The following is a 26,832-nucleotide window of genomic DNA, read 5'->3' on the forward strand; positions in this document are numbered from 1 at the left end:
CTTCGTTCGCTTCTTTTATATTTTTATTTTCTAATCAAGATCCTTTAATAGAATTCCGGCTACCATTTCAAGGGCCTGGATCTGCTGCTTAGAGATGGAGCATTGTGGAGGAAGAGCCTTCACATTCCTGTGGCTGGGATTTTGTTTTCAGGAGAAGTGGAAACGGCTGAGACTTTTGGGCACAGTTCCTTAGACGGTGGTTCTGGTGAGAGATTCCAAGACATCACCTGCTTCTCAAGCTGGTGTGAGGAGAACTGGTCATTTACACAATCTTTGGGCAGGGGGGACCTATGAGACTAAGAATACATCTCTGCTTTCCTGAGGTGCAGGACACGTCATTTGGGGCTGTGGGCTATATAAATGGCTTTGTCCCTGATAGGACCAGACTTTTCACCCAGCCCTGTTGACTTTCCTGCACCCCTAAGGCTGCAGGGTACAGTGAATGTCATCCATAGTCTTAATTTTGGCAGCAAATTGGTAGGTGACCTGTAGAGCTGTCATCTGTCATGGGCCCCTACGTGAAGCTTTTTCACATACTGGAATACGGGTGCTGAGACACGCATGAACTAGCCTCAGAGAGAGAAGTGACTGGGTGAGAGGGTCTCTGGATTCAGGACCTCAGGTTCATTTACTTTTTGGTCTGTTGGATGAGAAATGACTCCCATTGGTGCTGGCATCTGAATGCTTGGTCCCTGGTTGGTCTGCTTGGGCAGGTTTGGGAGATGCAGCCTCGCTGCAGGAAGTATGTCATGGCACGTGGAGCTTTGGGTATTTAAAGCCCTGCCCCACCTCTAGCTCACTCTCACTGCTTCCTGCTTGCTGGTAAGCTGTGATCTCTCGGCTTCCTGCTCTGGCCACCATGCCTGCCTGCTGCCATGCCTCCCTAACGACGATGGAATCTCAGCCCTGTTATCTCTCTCTCTCTGGAAGATGCTTTTAGTCACAGGCTGCTTTATCACAGCAACAGAAACAAATCTAAGCCAGGGCTATGTGGCTGAGTCACTTAACTTCTGGGGCCCTCTGCACTTTCAGTGACAATCCACTGTGGAAACTCAAGGCTTGCTGACTATGTATGCCATTGCTTAGCTTGAGCAGCAGAGCCCCTCAGTGGGCAGAGGCCATAGCACTCAGCGTCTAGCTGAGAATAGTTCACTCTCTGCTGCAGGACTGAATCTTCCAGAAGGTCAATCCCTGTCCTTCTCACACTGTCACCACCACCAACTCTGACCTGCGGACATGTCCTGTGTCCTTGCATCCGTAGTTTCAGAATACATTTCTGTCTCTTAGGACCTGTGTGACCTCAGCAAGCTGATGGCATCTCAGGGGCTGTTACCTTCTGTCCCCTCCCTGTAGCTGCAGGTGATGCACGTCCTTGGTTTGTGAAAGTAAGAGAGTCAATGAGACAGCTTTGTGGGGGAAAGAAAGCAAGACCACAGCTGGGCAGAAGAGGCCATGGACTGCACAGGCCATAGGAGAACCTGCCTGCTGGAGCAGTGTCCTCCCTGGTTCCTAAGGAAACCTCTCTCTTTCTACAGCCTGCCAGGATGAGGAAGCTTGCAAGTCTGAGAGGGCTTGCTGCACCTCAGGCGCTCAGATCCACCCCGGGGTGATGGGAGGGATCAGCAGGCCACACACATGGCTTTTGAGGTCACACCTAAAGCCTTTAAGCTGTAGAAATCCCTAGTGGCAAGTGGTGGGGGGGGGAGAGATTTGTCTGCCAGGCCCTGTGGAGCTCAGGGAAGTAAGAGGATGCTAGCAACCCCCAGAGCTCAGGAGGAGGGTGGCAACAGAACGGAAGGCAGCCTTCCCTTTGGACCTTGGTCCTAGAAGGACTTGTCTGTCACCCGTGATCCTGGACACACTCAGCCATCCTTACGGGCAGTACTAACCTGTTTCTCATTCTGCTTTGGAGTGTATGCAAGGCTCAGGGCATTGAAGGAGATCGCTCCTGCTGCCCACTTTCCTGCGCCTTAAAGGGGAGACCCTAATGGCCCACGGTCTATAAGTACCCACAATTCCTTCAGCACCTACAACCTATTTCAAGTCTTCAAGACACAGTTTAATATTGTTGTGTACATAGAAAGCAACGTAGTGATTTTCTGCCAGCATTGTCCCTTTTAAATTTGTCAAAATGTATGCATCTTATTCAGTGGGCATTCCCACTGCATGGGCACTCACGCAGGGGACTCGTACTCTGGGAAATGTCAAATAATATTGTGTGTATCTCAAGCCTCTTTGAGGGTGACCCGACTTTCAGAGACCACCAAAGCTACTGAGAAAGCAGAAGTCCATCAGTGAGAGAATTCCCCTATCCTGAAAGAATAGGATTTAACACCGGTACACTGAGTGTTTACCCCGCAGCAGGTGTCAAGCAGGGTGCTGAGTCTCAGGCATCTGGCCCCTGTGGCAGACCTAGCCTACAACACCGAGCAACAGTGAAAGGCCTCTAGGATGGTGACTGAGCCAGCCACCGACGACTTGGGGGAAATGGAGGACGTTGAAAGAAGGGTGCTCAAGTCAAAGGCCCAAAGTTCACATTGTGACCTTATCAAAACCCCGATCTCCCAGACAATCTCAAGGGGCTCATTTCCACTTACTGATCCCTGACACTGCAGAGATAAAGGAGTCGCCTACAACCACAGTAGGGGACAGGTGAAGAACCCGCAGTGATGCTCGACCAATGCCTGGCTTTCCTCAATTTAGTATATATACTAAGGGTTTCTCTACGTAGCTTTGGCTTGCTTTGTAGACCAGGCTGGCCTCAAACTCACAGCAATCTACCTGCCTCTGTCTCCCGGAGTGCTGGGATCGCAGCCATGCGCCACCGTGGCCCCAGCTTCAGTTGAATATCTTCTCTACAGCAGGATATGTCTTAGGGCCAAGGTCTCTTTCATCTGAGGGGCAGGCTCTGTTTTCCTGGGATCTCAAAGGTCCATGACAAGAGACAGAGCTTTCAGAAAGAGCAACGTGCCCGGCATTTCACCGATTAAGTTCATCTGCAGCTGACAATCCACTGCAAAAGCCACGGCTCCAGGGGTAACCCAGCGTGGCTGTTCCTCAGACTCCTTAGAACATTTGATAGGACTGAGGCACATCTCAGGCTGGGAAGATGGTTCAGTGGGTAAGCACTTGCTGTACAAGCGCCAGGGCCTGAGTTCAAATTTCCGACACTCATGTGAAAGGTGAGGTATGACAGCTCATGGCCGTAATCTCAGTGTGTAGATGGGTGGATGTCTGGGGTTTGCAGGCCAGCTGGTGGAGCTATAGCGAAGAGCCTCGGCCTCAGTAACAGGCCATGCCTCAGGAAAGGAGGGTGAAGGGTTAGAGAGATAGCTCAGTGGTTAAGGGCATAGACTGTTTTCCCAGAGAACTTGGGTTGACTCCACGCCCCACATGGCAGCTTACCATCTGTAACTAAAGTTGCAGGGGACCTGACATCCTCTTCTGGCCTCCATGGGTACCAGGCACACACATGGTGCACAGACATACATGTAAGCAAAACACTCACCCACCCATGTAAAGAAAATATACCCACCCCCAAAATAAAGTAAAACCAGGTAGAAAGCAATAGAGGGAGATGTGTGTGTGTGGATGTGTGTGTGTGTGTGTGTGTGTGTGTGCACCACCCACCTGTCATCTGTCTACCTGTCCATCCACTCACTCATCCATCTTTCATCCATCCAACCATTCATCCATCCATCCATCCACCATGTATCCATTCTCTATATGATGAAGTCTATTTTTTTTTTGGTGGTGTGGAGTTCTCTTAAGTTTTGAGAAATGCATGAAGTCATGCGTCCACCATCACACCCCAAGACAAAATAGTTCCATCATCCCTAAAATTCCCTTATGCTGAATGTTTCTAGTTCAATCCACCCCTAGTCCCCAAATCCTGGCTACTGGCAGTTGATATATGCCTTTTCCGAAAGGTGCTATCAACGGAGTTCCGTTGCAGAAAGCCTCTCCAGTCAGCATCTTTCACTTAGCAAACCTCTTGGAGAGACACCCACCCTGCATGTTTCCATCTCCTCAAACATCCTTGTTTAGTTGCTTTAGTTTAGTCCCTCTCTTCCTCTCCTCCCTCACATTACTATGTTGTAGAGGGTCCCGGCTCATGGCAGGAGCCTTGACTGCTCTGTCCTCAGGGCTTCCTCCCTAGCCCTCTTCTTTTTCCACTCGTTCTTCGTGGTTTTGTTTTTTCTAACCTCTGCAGACGCCTCCCAACTTTCAACCCTTTAGAGCAGCAGTTGTAACAGCCCTTGGCCCTCTTTAAGGCACCCTAAACCCATCCGCAGTGAGTGGCCCACCATCTCCATGGGCTGCAGGAAGGGAGTCCTGGCAGTCTCAATAACCTGCAGTTCCCTCAGAGGTTATTATGCAGGACAGACCATAACACGTCCAGCTTCCTTCCATGAACTTCCCATGAGGGACTAGTCATACATACTAGCATACACTGTGTTCTGATGAGCCCTTGACTCGCTTGGGCTCTGGTTCTGACTGTAAAATAGGTCTGTTGACCACGGGGACTTCCAGAGCAGAAAAGAGGTCAGACTCTCTTCTCACTGCTGTTTCCATGGGCAACCAGGGCTACAGACATCGACAGGCTCTGCTGACAACAGCCCTACATTCTGAATGCTGAGCAGGGTGTTTTGGGGTTTGATTATTCTATCTTCTGTTTGTCTCAGTCCATATGTGCTGCTATAACAAAACGTGCTAACCCAAGGTGCTTACTAAATGCAGAGAGCTTACTTCTCACAGGTTTAGAGGGGATGAAGTCAACGATCAAGTCCTTGCTGTCTAGGTCATGGAAGGTGCCATCTGTGTCCACATATGGTTGGGAACCAGGCAGCTCTCCAGAGTTCCCCTTTCCTCCCTGCATGGTATAGGAAACTGAACCATGGACATCACACATGTTGGGCAAGTCTTCCACCACTGACCTATATTCCGTTGCTTGTTTCTTTTAATTCTGAGACAAGATCTCACAAAGTTGCTGGGGATGGCTTTGAACTCATTTGTGGCCCCAGCTGGCCTTGTATTTGTGGGTTCTCCAGACTCAGCCTCCGGAGTAGCTGATATTATAAGGCTGCGCTATAAGGCTGCGCTATAAGGCTTTGCAGGAGTCTTGTGTCTAGAGATGCTCACTAACCCCAGTGGTGAAGGCAAAGTCAGTCCTCTTGCCTTAGCCAACTCTCAGAGTCATCCCTTCTGAAGCCGTCACCCTGGAGGTTAATATTCTTTGCAATTCTTTGTTGAGATGGAATATCATTACATAACCCAGGCTGGCCTCAAACTTGTGACTCCCGCCTGTTTCCCAAGTGCTGGGATTATAAGGCATGTACCACAATACTCGGCTAGAATTTCCCATATGAGTTTGGGGGGGGGGGTGACGCAAACAGCCCATAGCACTTCTTCTTCTTCGGCTCCTCCTGTACTTTCCTGAGCACCTGACTCCCTGAGTTAAATTCTTTTCTGTGTAAAATAATTAAGATGGTTTCTGCATCCTGTAGCAAGCTGACATACCATCAGTCTCCCTGAGAGCCTAGAAGAAGCTTGGGAACGCTTATTTTTCAGGCCATCCTTGAATCTGTCCACCTTTCCTCCTCCAGCATCTGTTCCCACACAGAAGCTCAGCAGCTACTCAGCAGCCATAGAAGATAAATGCTGAAGCTGGTCCAACCTTCCAAACTCAACAATGTCTGGCCCTCCCTCCCTGTCTGGTTGGGATCATCCCAAGGTGTGCTTTCTGCTCTAACCATGCTGGACAGACTCACGCTGCTGGATCTCGGCACAAGCTGCTGCCATGCCAGCATTCAGGATGCCTTTAAGGGGTCAAGCCTTTGGCTTTCTACCTAACTGAAGGGCAATCAAAGAGCACAGAAGGCTTCATGGGCCTGGCCCTGTATCCTTGGCACCGTGCTCTCAGCCCCTGCACATTGCTCCTCTGCAGACAGAGAGTCCACAGAGCTGTGTTTTCTGGTGGATGCAAAAATTTCCCAAACCTTTCAATTAGTTGATTCTCTTTAGGGAATGTAAACTGTGAAGTGATTTTTTTTTAATAAAGAAACTGCCTCCAAACATGCCATTTTCTTTGCTTTATGGGTAAAAATAACCCCATGTTCTAAGCTATGACGTTTGTTATGAAACTATGAAAAGGAGACAGGGAGGCTGGGAAGTCGTTTAAATAGCTTCAAATTTCCATTATTTCAACTTACATAAGGTATGTGTTTTAGAAACCACTCAGGCACTGGGAAGCAAAAGCCAAAAAAATTCAAGACTCCCCCCCGCCCCAGCCCCAATTTATTGGTTTAAAATAACTTCGCTGAAAATCTCATGCCTTTCAAGGGCAGTAGTTCATATGTTAAGTACTTATAACACTGCCACTGCCTCCTGTCCCAAACAGGAGTAAACATAATTATATAAAGTTATTTCCTTAGCCAACATGAGAAGGAGTTTGAAACTCTATCTTCAGTACATTCCAAAAATAGATTATGCAGTGGAAAAAAATATGATTGAAAACCTCGGCTATGGGACTGTTCCTTCCTGGGATCATGGAATTTTATACCTGATGTTGCCAGGGCACTGTATTTTTGTTGATTTCCACCCAGGAGAGGATAAAGGTTCATAGGTGTCACAGGGTTGTTGAGGTCTAAATCATCCAGCCAAAGCCCTGGGTCTACTGAGCACCCTTGCTGGCCTCACCTCATCAGCCCCAAGTCTTAAAGGTGACATGAGTGTCTGGAGAGGCTAGCTGCTTCACTCAGCCACCCAATCAGTTAGTGACAGAACTCCAAGATCCAGAACACACAAGCTGACCGTGATGAGCCCAGACAGGACAGCAGACCTGACGTGAAGTCTCTGGGCCATCAGCTCCACTGCCCAGGGCTCTGTCTCCATGACCACCAGCTCCAACTGAAGCCCAGCTACTGAAACTTGGATCTTGAGTGTCCTCAAGGTTCATGTGTTAAAGAGTTAGTCCCCCAGGTATGACTATCAGGAGGTTACAGAGGCTTTAATGGTGCGTTAAGTCCTTTGGTCATCAAGGACACGCCCTCAAAGACTGTGAGATCCCACCCCATACCTCCTCTCTTTTGATAGCCATGAGATGACATAATTTCATTCTTCTGATTGATGGATTATTTACTCCTTTGTTGTTGTTTTTTTTTTACTTCTTCCTATATTAATTCCCTGACAGATATTAATTCCCTGACAGATAGATATTGGCAAAATTTTTCTTCCATTCTGTGGGTTGACTCGTAACTTTGTATGTGATCCTGCTAAATCAAATTTGAGATACACCTCCAAAGAACCAAAGTCACTTACTATAAACAGAGTTTCCTTTAGAGAAACTTACACTCATGTTTGCTGTGGCACACTGTTTACAACAGCCAAATTATTGAAACAGCCTAGGTGCACAAATGACGAACAGATAAATAAAATGTGCTGTACATGTACACAGTGTACACAGTGAGATCTACTCAGTCCTAAAGAAGCATTCATTTGCAGAAAAAAATGGGTGAGAACCAATGCTTATTATGTTAAGTGAAATAAGCTAGACTCGAAAGACAAATGGTTAGAAGCTGGCCAGGGAAACAATGTGACTCAAGAGGGAAACATTTGAGCTGCAAAAGAGGAAAGAGTAAGTGAGGGTGTGGAAGAGAGGATGAGAAAGTAAACAAGGTAACAAGAGGCTCAAAGTACATTGTATCCAGGTGCTACCTGGAGGAGCACAACCTTTAAAAAGGTGGAGCATAGTGGGAGCTTTTAAGTCAGGGAGGGTGTGTCCTTGAAGGGGGCGGTAGGACATATCTCTTTATCTTCCTTCTCCCTGTTTGTGAGGTTATTAGTTTTGTTCAAACAGGCACTAATTCCCACCATGCACCTCCTCTCCGCAGGCCCCAAAGCCCAGTTGTATATGGGCAAAATGAACCTTTCATCTTTATAAGTGGATTTCCTCAGGTATTTCCTTATAGTGTGGAAAGCTGGCAACTGACCTTTTATGAACAATATCACAGTCAAAGCTCTTAAGAAGCCTGTGAGATATCACCAGCAGCTCCATTTACTGAAGGGCAATCTCTCAGCAGTACCGGACTGTACAGCAAGAGCCATGAAACATTTTTTTCTCTCGGTCTAACAGTTCTTCATCTGGTGTTTGTTCCAAGAATAACATTTCAAATGGGCTGAGGGGTGGGGAAGCCATACATGAGGACTCTTGTTACTGCTAACCAGAAGACAGTGGGAGCCACCAGCTGTCCAGGAAGACGATCATGGTCAAATTACTGCCGTACTTCCCTCTAGTCATTCCTTGGGCGTTTGCACTGTTGCTGATTAGGGTCTGCATCCTGGAACAAGGAGGGCCATAGCTCCACCCTTCTGCTGGCTGTGGAAAGACTGTTGCTACAGAGTTTAAAGGGCAACACACAAGTCACATGCGGTGTGTTTACAGTTGTGAAGAAAGATGCTGATGCACTCAAAGCCACCCAGGTAAGCACAGTAAGGAAAGGAGTCTCATGGCTCCCCTCTGTAATGCTTTTATTAAACATATTAAGTCAACTTACTATGATTCATAAAAAGGACTCAAGGGTAAAGATGATGCACGAGGCCCTCAAAAAAAAAAGCAGAAGGCTTCAAGAAAACAGATAAGGAAAGTATTAGAATAGATATGAAAGCAAAGTGACAGGGAGTTGTGGGGGTGGAAGGACATAGCAATTAGGGAGTGAAAGCAAGGAGGGATGGGGTCAAAGGGATGAAAAAAATCAAACCTAAGAATATATGGAAATGCTATAAGGAGACATGTTACCTTGCGTGTTCATTAAAAAATATATAAGATACTGTACAAATAAATCCAGTACTAGACAGCACAGTGTGGCCCTTCCAACATTACGATGCCCAAGTACTGTCACAACAGGGACATCAGAATGCTTGGGTGAGGGAAGAACTGTGTAGAAAAGATCACAAGGAACTTTCTGGAGCGATAGAGATTTTTCCCAGGTTGCAATTGGAGTGGTAGTTACACCATTAATTACGTGTGTCAAAACACAAAGAGTGTACTTGAAAATCTGAATTGTATAAATGTTATAAAAGTTATACCAGGTAAGAGGCTATGTATATGGCTTGGTGGTAGAGTGCTTGCCTAGTGAGTACAAGGCCCTGGTTTTGAGGACCAGCTACACACACACACACACACACACACACACACACACACACACACACACACATACACCCCACAAACAAAACCTTAAAATTAAGAACTGAATGTGTCACAGTCCAGTAAGTGGAAGCATGTCACCACTGACAGTGGTAAGGGCTCCAATTATGGCAAGCACAAACATGTGACTGGCACCTGGTTCCCACAGATGGATATACCTTCATAGGTCAGAGGTCAACTTCAGAAGCCTCAGAAGCCACCAGAGAAGCTCTGGTGCTGGGGCCCAGTCTCAGGTAAGCTCTTGTCACTGTGCCTTCCAGGGAACAGGATTTGCAGATGTCACCTAAGCTGTCACTGTCACCAATGGTGACAATGGAACTCAGCGTGCTGGGGCCAGGCCCCGTGTGCCCCCCCTACGCATTCTTGGCTGGCAGAGGTGGCTGCCTGAGTGAATTTGGGCCATGTGTTAACTGGAGCTGTCTCTCCACCAGCAGAAACAATTATTCATTGTCTGACGAGGGCCAGATGGCAGCAGGCTTCGGAAAGTCCCGGGGCTGGACTCGCCTGAGAGTGAGCTGTTTCGGTTTGGGTCGAGATGTGTTCTTGGTATTACAGAGTAAAACTGGGCATGATCTGGACACAGGGTAGGGTGTCACTGGCAGAGTTTCCTAGGGCCGTGAAAGGAAGCAAAGTGCCACACACCTAAATCCCTGGGACCCATCTCATTACACAGGGGCTGGCAGGACTGGGTAACGGTTAATTTTGTCAACCCGACAGGCTCTACGGTCACCTTAGAGGTGAGCCTGTGCATGAGTGTGATGGAGTCTCTAAATTGGATTAGCCAAGGTGGGGAGACCAGTTCTAAATGTGGGTGGCACCACTCCACAGGCTGGCATCCTATGCTGAATAAAAAGAAGAACCCACAACCACCTTCCTGCTTCCTGACTGAGGACACAGCTTGACCAGGCAGCCCTGACTCTGGCCATCGTGATGCCCCCATCATGATACACTATTTATACCCTCAATCTGTGAGCAAAAATAAACCATCACCCCCTAAAGTTGCGTTTGCCAGGTATTTTTCGAAGCAACAGGAAAAACAACCAATACAGACTGGCATAGACTGGTTCCCATCGGAGCCTCTGGGAGTAGATGTTCCAGGTCTCTCTCAGCACCTAGTAGTGGCCAAGGTCCTTGGCATTTCCTGGCTGGTACAAGCCTCACTTTTCTCCCAGCCGTTGCCTTCATCTGGCAAGCTCATCTTACTGGGTCTCCATATGGCTTTCTCAAAAGGACACCAGGCCTGGCTTTGGGTCTCACTTTTTACCCAGCATGATGCCATTTTGACTAATTAAAAAATTCCTGTTTCTAAGCAACTGCACAGTCACAGGTACCAGGGGTTAGGACGGGACCAGGATGTGGTTGTTTTGGAAAACAACTCACCCTGCACCGTCCACACATCTGTTAGCTGTGTTCACAGAACACAGGTACCTGGAGCACTGGCGTGAGCAAGTGCTAAACCATAGTAATAGCCATTGGTCAAGGTTAGGCTCTCTAGTCTAGGGCTTGCTTCAAATGCAGGCAAACCTCCTGGCCGAGCTTCCCAAGTGCAGGGATTACAGGCGGGAGCCACTACGCACAGGTCTTTTGTATCCTGTGATCTGTGAGCACTGCCCCGAGTTGTAGCTGTTATCCAGTGTAATCAGCAATGTCCCCCTCCAAGGCGCCACTATTTGGCTGACACCCTTCATGGGGAGCATTACTGTTTAGGAGTATGTTGATCTAGAGTGAAAATCAAAACTGCCTTAGGCTGATCAGCCAAGAAAGATGGCCAGTTCCCAGAGAACACTGGGTCCTTCCCTGTCCTGGCCAGCCTATGGGAGATGGGTTGGGGAAAGGTGGATTTTGAGGTTCAGGTACTTCTCAACCTGGATCTGAGGAATGGTGGTTCAGGTCCCCTCGGACACGGGTGAAGGATGGATCTCTTGTCCTTTCACAGGCTCTGGTCCTCATGGTAGGAAGCTGAGAGCTTGTTGCTATGTGAATTGTCTGTGCCAACTTGACCAGGCTGTCACAACCGGCTCTTTAATCATATGCAAATCTAGGCTTTGCTGTGAGCCTGTTGTATAAATGCAGCTAACAGGTACCATCTGCTGAGTTTAAGTAAACGAGATTATGCCCAATACTGCGGCTGTGAATTCAGCTCCACTCAGTTTAGCTAAAGACTTCACAGCAAAGCTAAGGTGTCTGGGAGAAGGGACTCTGCCTGCAGACAGCACCCCAGCTCTTGCCTATGAGATCCTTACACACACACACACACACACACACACACACACACACACACACACACACACACGGGGGTGAGCGGAAAGAGAGGGAGGGAGAGGAAAGGAGGGAGAGAGAGCGAGAGAGAGCAAAGACTATGGATTGGATGAGTGTCTCCCACAGATTCATGTATTAAAGGATTAGTTTCCTGGGTTGTGCAATTTGGAGGTGATACGGATCTTTAAAGGGAAGTGCCCAGAGAAAAGCCTGTAGGTAACTGGGGGCATACCCTCAAGGGAGGATTGTGGGAACCAGGTCTCTTTCTCTTCTGCTCTTGCTTCCTGCCTTATGTGTAGAGCTACTCACTCTAATAGAAGTTCTTGCCCTCACATTTCAACAGAGGCTCAAAGCAACGAGGGCCACTAGATTTAGGCCAGGACATCCAAAGCTGTATTCTGACAAAAATGAACCTTCCTTCTATTAACCAATTGTCTTGGGTAGTTTGTTATAGTGATAGAAAACTGACAAATACATGATATACAAATGTAATCTTTACAAGGATCGATGGATTTATAGCTGCATGGAGAAATATGGGGTATCTCTCTGTCTGTCTGTCTGTCTGTCTTGTCTTGTCTGTCTGTCTGTCTTTCTGTCTGTCTGTCTGTCTGTCTCTCTCGCTCTCTCTCTCTCTCTCTCTCTCTCTCTCTCTCTCTCTCTCTCTCTCTCTCTCTGTGTGTGTGTGTGTGTGTGTGTGTGTGTATCCCACTGGCTCCATTTGTCTGGAGAAGCTGGTGTTATTCTGGACTGTGCCAGGCTTGGCATAGTGAGACATGAGGAATGAGGAGGCACCGTGACCTCAGAGAGACCTAGGCATGCAGGCTGGTGAAGGACCAACATGGTAGCTTCTGCAGCGACCTGTATAGTGTTGCTGTGGCTGAGGCTGCCCTGCCCTCACACTCTCAGTCCCCAGGGCTGCCCTGATTGCACAGCATTACCATCCTCAATACAAGTCTGTCTCCTACACCAAGTCCCTACCTTCCTGCTCCTCCCATGAGTAGACTTGAAGAAGGAAGTCTCTTGGCATATATGCGTCTACTGAGACCTTTCTGGAAAGGACAGAACACTGTCCTTGTGCAGAGCTTTTAACCTTGAGCAGGTAATGTTTACAATAAAGCCATTTACCCACTGGGGTTCACTAAACAGCGTGAGGCAAGGTCACAGAAGGGAAGACACTGACTGGCAGGCCATGTGATTTCCAGATGGGTCCATGCACAGTAGGTTTGTCACTAACATTCAAATGATGTCAGGATTTGGACATCCAACCCCTACAATCTCCGAAGAATAAAGATGTCTGTGTGATTCCTTCTCTAGACTTGGGGCTGGTTTTCATCTTTGGATCTAATTGTATAGAGCGTTTCCAAGAGAGTCACTGGGGTCTAAGTTTTACTCCTGGCTTTTCCTTTGCAAGCATAAAAGAAATGGTTTTGTTCTCTGCTTTCCCTACAGGCAGGTGAGGTTGGAGGAGGCTCTCAGCTCATTATGAGCCGAAGGTTTACAGAACCAGTGAACAGAATACAAGATGAGCCATACAGGCTCTCCGGGCTCCTTTTGTGCCCGTCTCCTCCTTTAGGTGTCTTCTGGGACTCTCGCCTCCCTTCAAAGACAGATCGCAGAAGCCAGGCAGCAAGAAATCTCATGGTACCCCCAGACGAGTGGGAAAGCTCAGCTAATGCTGTGACCCAGAGCTGGCTCGGAGCGGGGGCGGGGGGGGGGGCACACAGTGATCTGCGAGCTGCCTAAGTTACTTGTCTGCCCAGTTAGAATTCAATCTTTTCCCTCTGTGGAGCAGCAGCAGGAAGCCGATCTGGACTGGAAGTCACTTCTCTTATTCTTTCCCGCCCAATGCTCTGAATTCTTCACCAGGCTGAGAGCACGTCATGGTCATGGTCCACTCTGAACAGGCAGGAAAGGTGACAATGTGAAAGTCACTGCTAGGCACTTCCTTCAGCTTGCCGTGCAGAAGGCACAGGGTGCTTCCCTGACCCAGCAAACATCGCAGGCACATCTGCTTTGACAGAGTTTCAGGCTGTGAATTTAAAGCATGCACATCCTTCATACTGTCTCTCCCCGTGGGCCATAGCACAAAAAGCAAGGACGTCAAACTCCCGAGAACAACCACTCAGCAGAGACAGACGGTAGCCTGCACTCAGGCCCAGAACACAGTATATGACGGTCCAGGGAGGAGCTGCCTGAGAACTTTCCACCAAGACCCCCCAGTTCCAAAGCTATCAACTTGGGTAAATAGCCAGCAGGTGAGACAGCACATAGGAAGATGAATAGATACTGCTCCGGTCCCTCCTCGCTTAAGACAGTGGTGGGAAGGTGCCACGGCAGCCCCTCCCCCAGGAAGTTTCCAGACAATCTGAGGTCCCTCAGAGATGCTCCTCATGGAGAGTCTATGATCTGCCTTCCTCCCGGATGTCGGCCACCGCTGCTTAGGTCCTTCCTCCCACCTGAGTGAGGAGGAAGGAAGCAAGAGGTCAAAAGCAACAGGGCGGTGGAGCTAAGGCGCTTGCTGCACAAGCGTGAGGCCTGAGTTAGGATGTGCGGCACCCATGGGAGGCAGAGAGGAGAATCCCTGAGGCTTGGTGGCCTGCTAGTTTAGCCAATGGGAAGCTCCAGGGGTAGTGAGAGACCCTGTCTTAAAAAGCACATTGGAGAGCAAGTAAGGAAGATATCAGATCACACACACACACACACACACACACACACACACACACACACACACACACACACACACACACACCCTGATCGCTGGAATGGTGGCTGCTTCATCTCACACTGAGCACCGACGCTGGCCTCACTCCACCTTCTTATTAACACCTTCACTTTCCCCATCTCCATCATGATTTCTCTACCAGTCTATATGCTGTACGGACACATATGCTCTGCTTCCAGGGAAGAGACCACCCAAACTGGGAGGCTAGAAACACACAAGCAGACCCCGTGACTTCCCTGTTCAGTTTCTTTCTTTTTTTTTTTAATTTATTTATTTTTATTGTATATGCATTGGTGTTTTGCCTGCATGTATGTCTGTGTGAGGGTGTCAGATCTTGGAGTTACAGACAGTTGTGAGCTGCCATGTGGGTGCTGGGAATTGAACCCCGGGCCCTTTGGAAGAGCAGTCAGTGCTCTTAACCGTTTAGCATCTAGTTAAGTCAACTTTCATCCATATCTTGCATGACAGGCACATCTTTTGCCCGAGTAAATGAGCTTTCCTGGCATGGTGTAGAAGGGCAACACGTTTCTATTCATCTTTCTCCGATCCTTCCATAACCCAGAGCCTGACTGGTCTCCTTCTACATAAGTACAAAGCATGCCGTGCTCCCAGGAAGATCTGTACCGAGGGCTGTTATGGAGCAGTCTGCTGGAAAGGGGGAGGCAGCTGTGAGGCTAAGGGTGATGGTGACATGACAAGAGGCCACGGTGGGAAGCTGAACCAGGCTTTCATGGGATATGGAAGATGAGCAATGAACTCTACCTGCGAACAGACAGCTCAGGAAAAAGCTGGGCCCAAGGGCATCCTGGGAGTCATACTGAGCTAGGGACACTCTCTGCAGGGCCACTGTAGGAGGCAGCGTGCAGTTATCAGCAGACATGGATTCAGGCAACACGAGCCACAAGGATCTAGGATTGTCTCATGGCAGAAGGATAGGCTCAGCTGGGAGGTAGCAATTTAGGGGGACTAGTGCCAGCTTTGAGGACGTTAGGGTAATTGCCTACTGCTCTCAGAGATGGGCAGGACTAGGGCATTGCAAACGCCTACAGCAGTGGTAGGCTAGCTAGAAGAGCAGACGAGGAAAGAAAGTAACCTCCACTGTTTCCAATAGTAAGAGCGGGGTTACCTAGGGGGAAGTACAGAGACAGTGGAGACAAAGTGTCTTGTGAATGACAGTATTTTACTTGGCCTGGACGTGTGACACTGGCATGCTGAAGTGACAAAAATGCCAATTGCACTATTCTGTGTCTGTCATCCTTCAAATGGACATTCCTTTTCGCCCCTCCCCCAGCCATGGTTGTGCCTAGCCCAGTCTTGAGCAGGCCCTATATGAGCAACCACAGCTGCCGTGAGTTCATGAGTGACATAGCCAGGTCAAGCACAAGACAGTGGTTCACAGCCTCCTGTTCCTTAACGTTCCCTGAACCTTGGACGGGGTGGTTTGAGTTTCTTGTTCAATGCTGAACACTCAAGCCGTTGCCTGCTGTCGCGCCTGGACCAGCAATGAGTCTTTGCATAATTACCGTTAGTTATGAAGGGAAACGCCTCTGACCAAGTTGGGAACTCTTTCTTCTATTTATGACTGTGGTGCAGAGGGTGGAACCCAGGGCCTGGTACCACGCCCAGCCCTCAACCAATGAGCCTTAGTCCTAAAGAAAGTTCTCAGAAGAGCCAATCTGAGGCTTCCTTGGCTCTGGCCTGGCTCATATCTGCCCACAGAGAGCATCAAGAACTATTCACACATGGCGCCTTTCAGACCTCTATGCTCTTGGAGAGTTCCAGTCTGGGATGTATGTTGACAACAGCAGCTCACAACTCACAAACACTGGGCTGAAAGCACCCTGAACTCTCTGGGGGAGTAGAGGGTGGAAAGCACAGAAATAAACCTTCCTGACTCAGTTTCCCCAGGGACACTTTGGGACAGGGGATGAGGTGACACACATACACTCAACTCTGGGGAAGAAAAGAAGGAAACAACCTTTAGCTCGGCCTCTTTTTAATCCTAGCTCCTTGGGGAATGAGCCCACGAGCCCCAATTTGCATAAGAGAGGCTGAAGAAGGTTCTGTGGCTGGCCTGCACCCTCCTATGTGGAGGGGACAGCACACAGGCAGTGGCTTCTTTATCTTGGCCCCTTTCTTGTGGCCACCACCCTGAAACAGTAACTTCCATCCCCTGTGGGCACTCTGGAGAATTAGTTCCCTTGCTCTCTGGTTTCCGGGCCAGGGGAGGGGGCCACTTACTATTCTGGGATGGCCAAGTCTACATGGGGAATGCACTTCCTTAAACACATACCCAGAAGATTATATTAAGCATAATACAAGCACAATAGTGTAAGTCCCAGGTCAATTTAGTCACCTTCTTTGCTTTTTATTTCCAACCTGATTCATCTCCCTTGTGGGTGTACACACACACACACACACACACACACACACACACACACACACACACAGATATTGTGGAGGCCAGATCCCAGGATCCCAGTGCTGCTGGGTCCCACTACAGTGGCAATGTCAGAGACTCCACCTTGCCACTCTAACCACAAAGAAAGTTCTGCACCCTGTTCAGCTTTAACATCCTATTACAATGCCAACTGCAATTTATCATGCCTGACATCTCCCAGGGTGGAGGGCTACCCCTCAATTTAGTCTGCTTGGCCCTGCACATATCATCCTTGGAAGTTGTAGAATGTTCTACAATGACTAAGTGAAGGGCCATAGAGAAGTTAGGTAACTTGGCCGAAGTCACACACAGCAAGTGATCAAGTCGGGGCTTGTACCCAGACAGTCAGCCCTCCATCACTACCATGTGGCCTACGTGTTCAGGGCATGCACATAGGCCCGAGGAACCCACTCGATATTTCTAATGGTGGTTGAAATAGAGCGGTTTGTTCAAATATATTTTTTGCTAACTGTAGTAGTTATATTTCCCAGGGAGTAAACACCATCAGCCAAATTCCCATCACAAAATTTGTAGAAGTGTAGAAGAGAAAAAAAAAAGCATAGAGATGCCACCTCACAATCTAGTGAAAGGTGACTCCTTACAGTGTCTGGAGTCACTTAGAACTACCTGTGTGGGGTGAGGTTGCAGGGTAGGAAAAGGAGTGTTGTCAAGGGCCCTACGGTCCCACAGCAGAGGTGGTGCCTGGAGGCAAGCACCCCCGGATTATACCCACAGCCACCTTGTCCCCAGCTGTGCAGAAGCAACCCTCCTTGCCTCTGCCCTATTTATTGAAAGCCACTTCCGGAAAATAGTGGAACTTCAGGCCAGAAGTCCATGTCCCCGGCCCCTCATCAAGACTGCTGTTGAGCACGCAGACGGGAAGGCAGCATGGTGACCTTCGAATTTCTGGGCGTTTTGGCCACTGTGGCTGTGACCTTGCACTATTTTCTATGGGTCTGGAACAGCTCACTGGTCCTCTTGCACTGCCCACCACGGTTCTGATGATAGCAGAGGAACCTTGGGAGTGATTTCTGAATGAGTGAGACTTCTGCCTCAGGGGTCACTAACGGTGCAGATCCAGAAAAGGTAGAGGGGAGAATTTGGGTGCGCAACTCTGCACACTTTGGGGCCCAGAGATGTAGCTCAGTTGGCAGAGTGCTTGCCTTGAATACAAGAAGCCCTAGGTTCGATTCCCAGCATGGTGCCAAACAGGCATGGTGGCACAGGCTGGCACCCCAGCCCTGAGGAAGGGGAGGCAGGAGGCCTGGGATTCAGGGCCATCCTTAGCTGCAGAGAATTTAAGGCCATGAAACGGTGTCTGCTGATAGCCCACTTGGGGACCACGGGTATTTACAACACATGAATTCAGGGTCCAACAGCTCCCCAGGACTCACACACCATAGGGCATTTGACACATAACAGCTCACTTATTCCTATAACCACACCGCTCACTTTCACCCTTCTGAGTTGATAAAGTCATCCAGGGACTGTAGATAGCACATGATAAAGTTCTGGAATATTCTAGAACAGCAGTTCTCAGCCTGTGGGTCTTGACCCATCTGTGGGCTGAGCGACCCTTTCACAGGGTCACATACCAGACATCCTGCATATCAGATATTTACATTGTGGTTCATAACAGTAGAGGAATTACAGTTAAGAGGGAGCAACGAAAATAATCGTAAGGGTGGGGGTCACCACAGCACGAGGAACTGGATAAAAGGGTCACAGTGTTAGAAAGGTTGAGAGCCACTGCTCTAGAAGGCTATAGTGCCTGTGCCTTCCATCCCTTATCAGCCCCCCTCCCAGGAAACTGGGCAATGGTGACTGTGTGTGCCCAGTGTTCCTCTGCCTTCATAGGCATTGGGGTTCAGAGGGACGCAGGATACAGTGTGCTGAATGTAGTTGGCCTGGTCTGGACCTCAGGGAGAAACCAGAGCATAATGGGGAAGAGAGGGAGGGAGAGCACTATTCTATGAGACTGTGACCCTCCCTGTTCTCTAGACTTCCTTCCTACATGACCCCTTACCTGGCTGGCCATACCCGACTTAGGGTATCGCAGAACTCAGGTGTGCAACAGAGAGGTCAGATGACTTGCCTCAGGTCACACAGCAAAGCAGCACAGACAGGATTTGAACTCAGGAAGTTTGGATTAGCTGTGACAAAGAGCTGACCCTCTGCCTGGGGGAATGCTCTTCCCAATGAGGGTGGCCCTTTGACTCTCTTAGGCACGTGAAGGGTGCTTTGAAGTTCCTCTGAGCTTTGAATGTTTCCTGAAGCCACTGTCCTGCTGTACTGCAATTCTTCCTCCCTCTCCACATGGTAGCCATAGCTAGCCCAAGGGGGCCCACAGTTAGACAAAGTTTCTTCATGACATCTGCTTTCACTTGCCAGAATATAATAAAGAGACCAACCAAGCATGTTCGCCATTTGCACAGTACCCTCTACGGCTGTGCAAGGGACAAGGGCCAGGGGCACATATCAGCCTCTTACTGGACTCAAAGGACGACTTTGTTGAGCTAGCCTACACTAGCTCCTAGCACCCAGCCTGGCATCGAGCGCACATTGGTGCCTCGGACTCTTATCCACTTGGTGCTGAGTATGGCTGGAGCACGCGGGTGGCTTCCAGTCTTCGTTAGGATTCCAGGGCCACAGTGTGGTCTGTTCGCGGTGTCTGCCTGTCCTGCTGAGCGGTAACGAGGGACGCTGGGTGGCTGGGCTGCCCCATTTATTTCCCACCTCCTTTTGTGTTGAGACTGACTCATCGGTAACTCTTCAGACACTTGTTTGTCCCGGGAATGCAGACTGTAGGCTAAAGCCTGAGCTTGCATGTGCTGTGCCTGTGTCTCCCAGTAAACACACCAATGCCACAAGGAGGAAAAACCAGAGGGAACAGGAGACTCCCGCACTCCCCCCCAGGCCAGCTGGATGAAAGCAAATGGATGACTTCCTGTCACTGTGACCTATCCCCATGGGGGTCTCCTCACAGGTTGACTGTGCATTCAGTTAGACACTACTGACAATGGCCTGAACTGGAGGGTAGGTGCCAAAGTCAAGGTGAAACTGATGGACTGTCTCGTTCAAAGGTGGCAACCGCATCCATGGCATCATAGGCGTGGTTGCCTTACTCTCTCTTACCCCCAGCCCCTTTCCCTTCTCCCTGCCTCTCCACTATGGTCAGAGATTGTGACAGGAGAGTGGCTGTCCACTGAAGCTTGTGCCCTGCCTGCCATCTTCTCTTCTCAGTGCATGCCCCTCTCTCCACCCAGGCAGGTTCTCCTTCCTGACCTCACTCCTGCAGACAGTTTCACTGCTCTTCGTGCTGAACACTTTTCACTCCCTCTGTTCCAAGTCCACGAGAACTCTTCCCTCCAGAGCCGCCAGCCACCCAGAACCCAGAAGTGAAGGGTCACAGCTTCGGTGGTCAGCCGAACTCCTGCCTGGCATAAGGAGCTGAGGAAGCTTCCAGACTGCATGAGCAACAGAGCAGCTGCCACTGAAAAGACGGGCAGCACCAAATTTAAAATGTGACACTGTGGGACACTCCTCTTTCCTCGGGCAGCTCCCTGCACGTAGACAGTGACCATAATGCAATAGTCTATGTAAAGTCTGTAAAAACAAAACAAAACAAACCCAGTGGTGTTTTCTTAATCTCCTCTAGACAGACACACTCTTCGCCCCATTGCTGGGGTAGGAAGATCTGACCAGGGGCTGTTGGCCTGACATGTCTGGACCAGTCACAGCGAATAGGAAGTCCTTCCTTTGACCATCTAAGTGTTGAGTGCAAGGTGATGTATTGCTGCCAGAACAAGCAGATGCTAATTCAGCCCCACAAGATGACACTTGGGAGCCAGCATGCATGACAATAAATTCTTTTTTAAAATAAAGTATTTATTTGTTTGTTACATATACAGTGTTCTGCCTCCATATACACCTGCACATCAGAAGAGAATACCAGATCTCATTATAGATGGTTGTGAGCCACCATGTGATTTGCTGGGAATTGAACTCAGGGCCGCTGGAAGAGCAGACAGTGCTCTTAACCTCTGAGCCATCTCTCCAGCCCGGACAACAATAAATTCTTTTCCTGGATCCTGGGTCTAGCATCTGTAGCTGCTGGAAATACTTTTCAGTCAGTTGAGGTTTGAACTGATGGACAGGACTTTCCCCAGTGAGGCTCTGCATGATTAGGCCATTGAGATGGTTAATAAGATCCTAAATCTTGCTGCAGTCTCCCCGCCCCCCCGAAGATGGATACATGATCACCTTAAACACTGTATGGTCGGGGAACAAACCACTCCCCATTTGGAAGCAGTGGGAAGGGCCGTGCCATAGCATGTGGGACAGGTGTGAGGAGCAGGTTGCTGGTCCTCAGAGCAAAGGGCTTTAGGCTAGCCCACCTTGCCTTAGGACTTGGGCAACTTCAGACAAGAGATGTTTATGAAATCAGATCTCAGAAGGCTGGCCCTTTATTCTATCTGTCTATGTATCTATGATCCATCTATCTCTTCTATCTGTCTGTCTGTCTGTCTGTCTGTCTGTCTGTCTGTCTGTCTATCATCTATTTATCTATCTTCTATCTATCTATCTATCTATCTATCTATCATCTATCAATCATCTATCAATCTATCTATCTATCTATCATCTATCAATCATCTATCAATTATCTATCTATCTATCTATCTATCATCTATCAATTATCTATCTATCTATCTATCTGTCTATCATCTATTTATCTACTATCTATCATCTATCTATCTATCATCTATCAATCATCTATCAATTATCTATCTATCTATCTATCTATCTTTTCTCCTTCACTGCTGAGGCTCAAGCCCCAGGCTGCTCACAATAAGAAAGTCCTCTGCCACTGAGCTCTCAGCTTTGACTCTCCTTGCCACATCCAACCCTCCTACCAGTCTTCTCTTCAAAACTGCTCTTAGGTGACCATGTCTCTGGCATTCCCCAGCAAGGCCCGCTTTAGCTGCGAGCTCGTGTCAGCCTCTCCCCTTGGGCCCAGTGGGATTGAACCAGGCTGCCCCTCAGAGGCCCTTCATGGGTTCTGCTGACCCAAAGGTGAGAGCATCCTTAGTTCAGCACCAAAACAGCTTGTGATCTTTGGCATCCAACAGATTTGGCAACCCTGACTCCCAGTTTTGGATGTCGACCTGTGGAGATCTGGGGTATGTCTTTCCAAGATTATGGGTGCCAGACACCTATCCATCACTCAGTTTGATTTTATGGATTGTTCTCAGTAAGGGTGCTCATGGGTCAGGGCCTACTAGGAGACAAATCCCATATATTCTATAGGTTCAAATTACTAGTGTGTTTGTGTACCAATGTTCAGCAGAAGCATAGCATTGGTAGGGAGGACCTTTCCACAGATGAGCTCATATGTTACACTCACTGAATCCCAGGACAGTAATTCCAGGGCACACCAGCCAGAACCCTTAGCAACCACCTTTGCTGCTCCAAATGTTGGCTCTGGCCATCGATCTAGCCTAGCCATCAGCTCTCTAAATGCCTCTCCCACAAGCCTTACCACCCTCTCCCACACCCCACTTTCTCTTCTCTGACCTTCACACTTGCTCATGTGCCCTTTCTGGGGTTGCCAGTCTCACTCTCCGTGGGATGGGGGCACAGCACACACCTGTAAGCATGGCCACCCTGGAGGCAGAGGTAGGAGAATCACCTGAGCCCAGAGCTTGAACCCAGGTATTCGAGGCAAGCCTGGGCCACATAGCAAAATCCTGTCTCAAAAACAAACGAACAAACAAACAGAAACAAACAAATTCCCCTTGGGAGCTGTGGGAGAGCCTTGTGACAGAGCCTTGGGTTTGATCCCTCACATCTAAGGTGTCAAGAAAACTGCACTGACGTTAGCTTGGATGGGGCCAAGGCTCCGCAGCTTTGGCCACCTTCTCGCACGTGCCAGGCCCCGTCACCAGGAGACAAGAGAGTGAAGGAAGCTACACTTGACTCATTATGGATTCATTTTCAAGCCAAAGACACAAACCCAAATAACTCCAGGCCGTGATCGTCCAATTAGTCACAGATGGCCACAAGCTCAGTGACTCAGGCAGGAGCCAGGCGAGAACAGCAGGTGCTGGGCACAGAAGGCGGCCCCTATGCTGTGGGAGTCTGGGAATAGATACCTCTGCACTCCCAAATACAGGCTCAGTCATCTACTGAGATTGGGCCTGGTGGATTTCACACTAGGCTCAACAATAAGCAGCTGAGAACCACCTGTGAAGTATCACAGCAAAAGCGCCATAAAGGCAATGAAGGAGTGTGTGTGTGTGTGTGTGTGTGTGTGTGTGTGTGTATGTGTGTATGTGTGTGTGTGTGTATGCACACATATGCATGAGTACATGTGTTTGTATGTGCATGTGTGTATGTATGTGTGTGCATGTGTGTGTGCACACATGTGTGTTTGTGCATGTATGTGTTCATGTGTGTGTGTGCACATGCATGTGTAGCACGCGTTTGTGTGCATGTGTGTGTTGGGGTAGACATGCACACGGGTGTGCAGCTGCACATAAAGGCCACAGGATGGTATTGGGTCTCCTGCTCTATCGTTTTCCTCCTTGTTGCTTTGAGGCAGAGTCTTGCACTGAACCTAGGGCTAGGCTGGCAGCCAGGAAGTTCCAGGCATCCTACTGTCTCTAACCCCATAACACTAGGGTTACAGGCATGAGCTTGGCCATGGCCAGCTTTTTATGTGGGTGCTGGAGATTTGAATTCTGGTCCTCATGCTAGTGCAAATGCTCTACCCACTGCCTCTAGCCAAGATATGCACATGCAGCTAACTTCACGTTGTGATGCAAACAGATTATCCCCAAAGGAAGCTAGACATGAAGCCAACAACAGGGCTTTCCTTAAGCTGGAGAACAGAAAGGTCAGCCATGAAAGAGAAGCGAGCCATCCCAAGACAATGGATGACCGAGGCCCTAATGGAGCAAAACACACTGCCCCCAGCTCAGGGAGCCCAACTCTGTATGTCCACACAGGCAGACAGGCGTCGACAGCAGGGAAATTCAGACTTCGTATGGAGCCCTGCACTATGTCATTCCTGCCCTAAAATTCTGATAATTTTATTTTACAAAAAAAAAAAAGATGTCTTAGAGTCAGCAAGGTTGATCAGAGGGTAAAGACCATGGCTGATGACCTGAGTTCAATGCTGGGTCCTACATAGTAAAAGGAGACTAGCGAGTTCCCAAAGAGTTGCCTTCTGACCTCCACAGGGGTGCCCTGTGCCCTGCACTCACATTTTTTAAACATTAGAAATGGGAAATCCAGGGGTCATTGCAGCACGACCGCCTCGCAGAGCTTGGCCTCCGGGATGGACCTGGATATCACAGCTGTTTCTTTCCATTCAGGACTGTGCCCACTGCCATGCTGAGGAGACAGTCAGTTACTAGCTGGACAGTGATGGAACCTTCCAGAACCTCCAGTTAGCAACTGCCCTTTAGAAACCCCCAGAAGAAGAGCTGCTAGACTGCTTTGTATTCCACAAATGATGGACAAGAAAAACTGAGCCCTGACCAATGGCTTTGCACCCACTCCATGCTTTGACACCTTGTCCGCACACCTTGGAAGGCTTTGCTGAGATGGCTGAGATGAGACCTCAGAGCTTTATACCACGCAGCTCATAAGCAACAGAAATGTTCTGAAGGCTCAGAGGCTCAAGATCAAGGTGCCAATATCACTGTCAGTGACAGCCCTTTTATGTGTCCTTACATGGTAGGCAAACAGGATCCCCTCAGGCCTGGACACTGGGCCCTCGCTTCCCCCCAAAGGCCCTCCATCTTTGTACTACCACACCGAGATTAAATTCAAGCATTTTGATGAGGAGGATATCAGTATTCAAACTAAACCAAGGCACCTAGATGACTACCTCTTATCTAAGGCTATGGAATGATCTGGAAGGAAATACTGGCAATGAGCAGCTATGAGCCCTAAAGATGGATAGTTGTTGCTAAGAGCCATATCTACCCACACAACCCAGAAGTGAGCAGACCACAGCCCTGACCTCTATGAGGCAAGGTTGGCCTCATGAGGCTACACCAGCCTGGAATACTGCCGGGCTGACAGCTTAGGGCTCTCATCTTTCAGTCCCTCAAAGTTACCCATGAGTCCCTTGGCAGTTCAACGTGTTCCTTTCCTTCACTTGGATGTTTGAGCCCGGAAATCTTTCCTTTTCTCTGGAAGACTTCCTGCTTGAGTGTCTGACACTATTAAAAGAAAGAGCAAGATGCTGGACAGGGGACAGGGAAGGGAGAAGGAGCTGACTGAGAAAGGAGCCACAATGTCCTCCTGTGGCCAGAGCAGGTGGATGAGAGCACAAGGCTGGGTCAATACCGCCTGCACCTGGGGGTGTCAGGAGGGGCTGCGGATGACATTGAGGTCTCTGTCATTTGAAGGCCTGACTCGGTATGGGACACCCATGACTAGCACTAACAGTCAGCTGGGAACCCTATCTATGTCACCTATGAGTCCTAGGAGACAGATAGGGGTCTCCAATATGAGCATGGTCTTTTCTGTCACATCCTTCTGATCAAGGAAGTCACGTGCCCAGACTCAGAGGGAGGGAACATGACAAGATGGAGGCAGAATCACCCTGCAGAAAAGTGGGCACTATGGTGTTGCTAGGGATGGCCACAATATTCCCTCTGCCACATGCTATAGGCTGGTTCGGGCACCTGTGGCAGGGGCATGGGTTGCAGCCAGGAGTCTGAGGGTCTCTTTCCCTGGGGTTCACTTTCCACCGGCAGCAAGCAGAGAGCTCCAGGGCAGATTCTGAGAGGGATCTGTTGTTCATCGGGGTCATGGGTTGCATGGCAACTCCCTTCCCCCCTCCTTCCCACTCCCAGGTGTGTCAGACACAGTCACCCACCCTCCAGTTCTGCCTGTGGTCCTCTCTTCCCATGGCAATGTTGCCAAGTTTCATCTACCCAGACACATTTCTCAGGCCCCTTTGCTGGTGCATAAGGCTAGATATGCTATATCTCACCAGTGCAGGGACACACACACTCCAGATCCACCAGTCAGGCAGCGTGTAGAGGAGGCTATCCCACAACAGGGAAGGATCCTGGGTCCCTCAGCAGCCATACGGAGGGTGTTCCACCAGCCAGGAACCCAGCCTGGAATATTATTAAGACTATGTAATATAAGGGTGTGCCACAAAGGGTAGCATCACCTCACCCGGTGCCATGCCACCTCCCTGGCCGCATCCACCCTGTGGTACCTAAAGTTAGAGCCATAACGTTCTCAGGCCATTTGCGTTAAAAAGCTGTTGGCTGTTGGCTGTGGGTGAGGTGAGGAGTAAAGAGGCAGAAGGAATAGTCTGGAGAGGCATGGGGGGCCGGGGGGGCCTGGAGAGGAGCCCCCTGCCACAGAGGACGACTCCCTCTTCTCATCTCACACTGAAAGCTGTAGTGGAACAGAGTGTTCCAGAAGCCATTTTAATCAGACCCATGTTAGGTCTTGAGGTGGCGGAGCCAAGTGGTCAGAGGCCAGTCTCCCATCAGGAGGGCCTGAAAGTGGGACAAAGGTAGAAAGAAGGACTTGTCAGTCTCTCCCGTGTGACACTGAGAGGTACGGGCATCAGGTCCTGTCCGTCAGCAGTTGATCCCTTGTGCTTGGGATAGCCCAGGATGGTGATGTGGTTGCTGTCTCTGTGATCCTAGGGGAAACTGTCAGCCCCAACTGTGAGGACAAAGACGGGAGTGGGGAAAGACCAGGAGAGGTTACATTGGCATGGGCACTGCAGGAACAGTGCAGACTGGGAAGACAAATCCAGAAGAGCTGGGAAGCCTGGGGCCGGTGGGAAAGGGTGTGTGTGTGGGGGTCCTATATGATGGGGTTCCTGTAAACACGTGGGAGAAGGAAGATGCCCTGCTCCGCCAATGGGAATTTACTAGCATCAGCCCAAACAGAGAGAGAGGCACCAGCTATGAGACCAAAGGACTGGAAGAAAACAAGAAGAAGAGGGTGCTTGGGAATTTGACAATCAGGGAACGAGGGAGCCCGAGGGCCAGTGAAGACTTGAGCAACAAAGTTCAGGAGCCCAGGGAAGGTACAGGAAGTAACAGCCACTAATGAGCAGTGGAGCCCTGGGATTTGAGGGAGGGCAGGAGGTTATGCTTTGGGGGATGTAGAGACTGTGAGAAGAGGGCAAAGAGGTGGCAGCTTTGCCCCTAAGGAGTC

The 26,832-nt window shown here is 49.3% G+C and overlaps 1 protein-coding gene across 2 annotated transcripts in view; it reads right to left on the reverse strand.

The window, feature by feature from the left end:
• SLC24A4 (solute carrier family 24 member 4) overlaps window positions 1-26,832 on the reverse strand; it is a 143,407-nt gene that overhangs the window by 56,909 nt on the left and 59,666 nt on the right. The window lies entirely within an intron of this gene.

The sequence above is a fragment of the Acomys minous genome (assembly GCF_964271855.1).
Source record: "Acomys minous genome assembly, chromosome: 8".
Classification (NCBI taxonomy): Eukaryota; Metazoa; Chordata; class Mammalia; order Rodentia; family Muridae; genus Acomys; species Acomys minous.